This window comes from Misgurnus anguillicaudatus, chromosome 24 (assembly GCF_027580225.2).
Source record: "Misgurnus anguillicaudatus chromosome 24, ASM2758022v2, whole genome shotgun sequence".
Taxonomy (NCBI): Eukaryota; Metazoa; Chordata; class Actinopteri; order Cypriniformes; family Cobitidae; genus Misgurnus; species Misgurnus anguillicaudatus.
In genome coordinates, this window is record NC_073360.2 from 45593365 (window position 1) to 45599739 (window position 6375).

General features: G+C 37.9%; 1 protein-coding gene across 1 annotated transcript in view; it reads right to left on the reverse strand.

Annotated features, from left to right (window-relative positions):
- LOC141349018 (arf-GAP with Rho-GAP domain, ANK repeat and PH domain-containing protein 1-like) overlaps window positions 1-1670 on the reverse strand; it is a 73356-nt gene extending 71686 nt beyond the window's left edge. The window contains exon 1 of the mRNA XM_073863471.1: window positions 1420-1670. The gene's annotated coding sequence lies outside the window, so the exon portion shown is untranslated. The remainder of the gene's footprint in view (window positions 1-1419) is intronic.
- Between the last annotated feature and the right edge of the window lie 4705 nt (window positions 1671-6375).

The window sequence follows — 6375 nt, forward strand, 5'->3', positions numbered from 1 at the left end:
AATATAACATGTGTTCATGTTTCACGTGTAAAAAAACGCGGTATTTTTCCGCTGTCCTAAAAACGGGCTGATGTCTTTCTTGTTCTATGAAGTCCCTCCTTCAGAAATACGTAACGAGTTCTGATTGTGTAGTGTGTTGTGATTCGATAGCAGCTTAGCTTAGCAGAGCCGTTTGAGCCAAAGCTGGCGACTGACATATTCCTGTGGGCGGAGTTTAGTCAAAAACTCTTATATTGACTTCATTCAATCGGGGAGTAGAAGACTGTAGTCCAAACCGGCCGTTCGCTGTAGGCTTTGAAAGGGGATTTCTGTTAAAGGAAATATATCGCCTGGCAGTGAACTTTGAACTTTATCATTTATCAGGTATTATTTATGCACTAACAGCAACATTACACACTAACTAGGGTTTAAAAAGGGATCAGGAAGAAAATGACTTTTAAACAGTTTCTGGTGCTTACTATGGGAGTGAATGGTGAACGAGGAGGTCAAACAACCAAACAACACTTTTTCAATAATCTTTGGGTTCTGAAGAACAATAAAAAAACATTGGGAGTTTAAATAAATAAATAATGACAATAAATAAATAAATAAATAAATAATGACAACGCTATAATTTTTGGGTGAATGATCCCTTTAAACATTTTAAACGTAAACTGTCGGGATAAAGAGAGAGGTAGAGAGATGAGGGGGAGAGAGGTTTTTTGCAGTGCATCTGAATATACATATATATCTATATGATTTATCACCTGTATTATTTACTAATTCTACCTTCATGTAGAAATTCACCTAAAGCTATATAATATTTTAATTACATTATTAATTACATTACATTGCAGAAAATTTATGATAGCATTGTAAGAACAGTTTTATTCCACAGTTGTAACACATCACAACAAATCAAACATCCCTGTATGTGTCACACAGATATCCATTGTGTCAATTAAAGGAACTAAAACTATTTTCCGCTTGCAAAGACGCAAAAAAGCACGAATAGAGCAGTTTATTAGGGTCGTGTCTCTTTAAGAACTCCACTAACTTCCACCAAAACCCCTTTGAAATCTTGAGGTTTAAGACCACAACACACAAACACACTTAAACACACAGTTAAATGCACACTTACACACACACTTACACACACAACTAACACAAACCTACCTGGTGCTGCTGTGTTAAGAGTCTCACTGAAACTAAACTCAACTCTAGTGTTTCCTCTCAACAAGTGCATCACACACACACCTCTCAAATACACACACTCTTTCAACCATCTACACACACAGACACACAAACACAAACACATTCACCGGATAAAAAGCAACATTCCTGCACCCGAGCAACCGGAGAAAAGACAGAAAACACAAACTCACACTACGTAACGTTAATAACATTTCTGTGTAAACTCTGACAATAAACTTTACTCACTCACTGACTGACTGACGCGCGTCTGATGATCGTTACACGAGTCTTCTCCTCATCGTTGTGTATCGCTCTTGTTTTCTTCTTTGTGTTGTTCCTTTTTTCGTTTTTGTGTTTTGTCGCTGAGAGACAAACACGCAAATCCACTCAAAACAGAGAAAGAACCCCAAAGAAACTTCCGCAGAGGGGAGCGTCACATGAGCGTGTGAATCAGGGACTGAACTGACGCGACGCGACCATTGGGCGGCAAATGTAATGTCGCTCGTATCTGTTTCCTAGGATACGACCTGCAGGCGGCGCTGTGAGTTACATTCACTTATTTATTTAGATTTATTAACTATACATTTTTTGTGACATAACCATTGATGTTTATTTATTTTAAAAAATCTAGTTATAAATAAGTAAACCTTCATGTAGTAATCACAATCCTCTGTGATTCGTCCGTCCTTGACAGCGCTAAATAAAGTAACATCACGTGATCATGGTGAGCCCGTTATCCTTGGACGAAGGCTGGTCGCATTTGTAGGCTGCATACGTCATCGCTGTATTATTTCAATGAATTAACAACTATAAAGTTTACTGTTACTCTTAGTTTCTCGTGAATTGTTGTAATACGTTCATGACTTGCGAATGTAATGCTCGGTTAACTTAAATAAACCAGGCTTGATGACGTATGCAGCGTGCATATGCGACCTCATTCGGATTGAGAAACGGCCATATAGTTTCATGATTATTGTCATTCTGTTCGCCAAATCTCACCTTCAGTAGATATTCGCGAATCTATTTATCATTTCTTGTCAAGCTGAACCTGTAATGTTTCCATAATCATGTTAATAAACTCTGTTTTGCAGCAGTGTCAACTCTGAGCGATAGGTGGCGCACGAGATCTACAGCGGAATGTTGAGATGACGCAGGCTGCAGCCTCCGGAGGTCGCATATGCAGGCTGCATACGTCATCAAAACAGTCTTATTTGAGAATATTAACAATTATAAAATTGACTGTTATTTTTAGTTAATCGTAAATTGTTGTGATATGTTAATGACTTGTGAATGTAATGCTCAGGTAACTTAAATAAACCGGGTTTGATGACGTATGCAGCCTGCATTTGCGACCTCCGCAGGCGGCAGCCTTCGGATTTTTTTATTGAACTTTGAAAATTCCACAAAAAGTCCACAAAACGTCACAGATTTTCACATACTGCGCAAAAATAATAATAATAATGAAGGCATCACAAACATAGATTAAATTAATTTAAAAGAGAAATGAATTAAAAGAGTTTTCTTGGCTTTTTTGTTTTTTACAAACTTTATAGATTGCTTTCAAGGCTGTTTGAAAATGAGCAAAATTGGAGTTACTCAATTTGACCTGGTGAATATAACATTTCCATAATAGCAAAAACAAATCAATAACAAACATTTTTCCTTTGGAAAGTCATATGCATTTGAATGGAGTACAACTGAAGATACATTTAAGTTTATATTGCAAATCAATTAAACATTTAAAAATGTATGCATCCTTCGGATTGATAAACGGCTAATGTATGCTGACTGTTTTATATTTGAAACAGTCACGTGCCTTTCTTGGCCTATTGCATGTTTAATTTAGTAAGTGGTGCATAGTTATCTAAGAAATTAATGTTTTTTATTATTTAAATTTAATTTTGTAAACTTTGGCAGTCGTATTAAATAGAGGATCATATTTATTTGACACATTGGAATTATTGGTATTATGGCACATACTGTGCATTGTAGTGTGCCATGAGAAACATTCACTTAATGAGAGCGTAAATAATGTTTGATATTTTAATGTCTAAGCTGCTGGATGTTTCTTCACATCTTAAGTGTGTTTGTCGGTCAGAGGAGGTGCATTAGATGAGAAGTGAGTGAGTCAGAGTCTAGCAGGCGTGTGGTGGTGTGTGGGCGCCTTCACATTATCTGTCTGATCCCTGTAGGAGGCTGAAGAAAAGAGATGATGTGTGTGTGTTTCTATAAACTCAGTGCTTGATTTAGAGATAATCATGAGATCAGAGATTAGTTCATGAATATTTATGTTTGTTTGTAACATGACTCAGAAAGCTCATTCTTATATTCTTCATGACTTACTGTTAATATAATTCAACTTTTGTTGGTTCCATTTTACACTGTTTGTGTGTAATCCAACCTGATTGCTTTTTCTGAACATCAGAACATTTTTATGTCACAATTAATTTCATTTTGCAAAAGATTTTGATCAGTTTCTGTCTGTCTCACTCCATCATTCTTCCGTCTGTCATGTCAGTGTTGTGTGAGAGGAATGATGACACTAATAAGATCTGATGAAATGAATCAAACACACACAATGAGGACAGACGGACCATAAACGTCTGTTGTTTTATACACTCCCCTAAAGGATTATTAGGACCACCACACTAATACTGTGTTTGACCCCCTTTCGCCTTCAGAACTGCTTTAATTCTACGTGGCATTGATTCAACAAGGTGCTGAAAGCATTCTTTAGAAATGTTGGCCCATATTGATAGGATAGCATCTTGCAGTTGATGAAGATTTGTGGGATGCACATCCAGGGCACGAAGATCCCGTTCCACCACATCCCAAAGATGCTCTATTGGGTTGAGATCTGGTGAATGTGGGGGCCATTTTAGTACAGTGAACTCATTGTCATGTTCAAGAAACCAATTTGAAATTATTTGAGCTTTGTATCCATTATCTGGCTGGAAGAAGCCATCAGAGGATGAGTACATGGTGGTCATAAAGGGATGGACATGGTCAGAAACAATGCTCAGGAAGGCCGTGGCATTTAAACGTTGCCCAATTGGCACTAAGGGGCCTAAAGTGTGCCAAGATTACACCACCACCAGCAGCATGCGCAGTGGTAACAATCCCAGTAACTGAGCAGATTGTGAAATACTCAGACTGGCCCGTCTGGCACCAACAACCATGCCACGCTCAAAATTACTTAAATCACCTTTCTTTCCCATTCTGACATTTAGTTTGGAGTTCAGGAGATTGTCTTGACCAGGACCACACCCCTAAATGCATTGAAGCAACTGTGATCGGTTGATTAGATATATGCATTAATAAGAAATTTAACAGGTGTTCCTAATAATCCTTTAGGTGATACTGTAACTAATACACTAACACACTGTACAACAAAACCACAAATGATCAGATTATCAAATAATTCATAAATAATTTCATTTTAAACATCTTTGTCAGGTGTAGCGCACCTCTGGAGGCCACACACACATACCTGAAGATCTCTTCCTGTAGCAGCATTGTAAGTTTTGATCCTAGTGAACACATTTATAAATCTGTATTGACTGAATGCATCTGTACATCACTTTGGATAAAAGCGTCTGCCAAATGCATAAATGCAGCAGGTAGAGATACACCAGAGACTAAACTGATCAGAAAATCAGTGATGTGTGCTTTAATGAGCTCTTAAATGAGGTCATGTGAACTCATCAGTGATGACAATCATTTGTATTACACACAGGGACTCCACACAGACACCGGGTTGTCATGACGACACAACTGTGTGTGTGTGTGTGTGTACAGGTTTTGAATGAGGCCACCAGAGTTTGTGTGTCTGTGTGTGTGGTCCATGCTGACTGGACACAAAACACAACTGAGCATCAATCCAAGCCAAAAGCGCACTTTACACCAAAGCGCTGTTGAATGCTGTATTCTGATTGGTTGAGAATGTTTCACGGCCCTTACGAAAATTTGCTGTGTTTTTTTGTGGTAAAAGTGTAGTAAACATGTTTTTTGGTTATTGATTACTATAAGCAAGACCATAGTTTTACTATTTCGTTAGGGTGGGGGGGTTGATTATTTTTCGATAACCGCACACCTGACCTGTCAAATGTCTTCAAATAATCACCAGAGCAATGTTTGTGTTAACTGTGGTATAAGAGGAATAATCGACTCTGGTCCTGTGAATTATGTAAGGAATAATTGACGACGGGCCGTTGAATTATTCCAAAATAATGCAGACCGAAGTGGGTAATGTGCATGACGCGAAACTGAGTGCCGTTACACCGCGGGTGTGCATTATTTTCACATAATTCACAGGACCATAGTCAATTATTCCTCCCACACCACGGCCACCACAAACATTGCTCTGGTGCCCACTTCTAAGATGTTTGACAAGTCAGGTGTGCGGTTATCAAAAAATAAATAATGCATACCCACACATTTCTCAACCAATCAGAATACAGCCTTCAACAGACCCGTGGTATAATTAAAAATAATGCACAGATATAATTCGCTTGATGTCGTGCAGCATTACCTTTATGAAAATTAACCTTTTTGTGTAAACGTGTTTTTTGTGTGGGGGTATAAGAGGATATTTGAATTATTTGAAAATAATGCACAGCCATAATCCGCTTCGCGTTGTGCCTCATTCCCCTTGTAAAAATTAACCATGTTTTATGTGGTAAAAGTGTAGTAAACATGTTTTTTGGTGTATGGATTAATATTAGCACACTAACCATGGTTTAACTGTGTTTTTGGGGAAAAAAGGTTATTTTGTAGCCATGGTTTTACTACAGTAACCATGTTTTTTTAACTTTAGTAAAACCATGGTTAATTTCCATGAGGGTACCACCTTCGGTGTGCATTATTTGCGAATAATTCAATGGCCCGTCGTCAATTATTCCTTACGTAATGTGTGATTGAGAATATTTATGAAGATCCAGAGGAAAACATCACTGCTAGAAGATCAATAACACTCCTGCTGACAGCACAGAAAACTTTCATAGCTGATGTTTGTGAGCAGTCTGAGACATTCTTGAGATCTCAAACCACATAATCTCAAAGGCAAAACACTTTAGCAGAAGTCCTCGTTTGCTCTCATTGCTGTCTTGGAGAAACCACTTAGGTATCAAAGTCTCTTTTGTCATTTTCTTCTCTGACAGAAAGTCTTAAACTTGTTCATATAAAAAACCCAAGACACCAGAG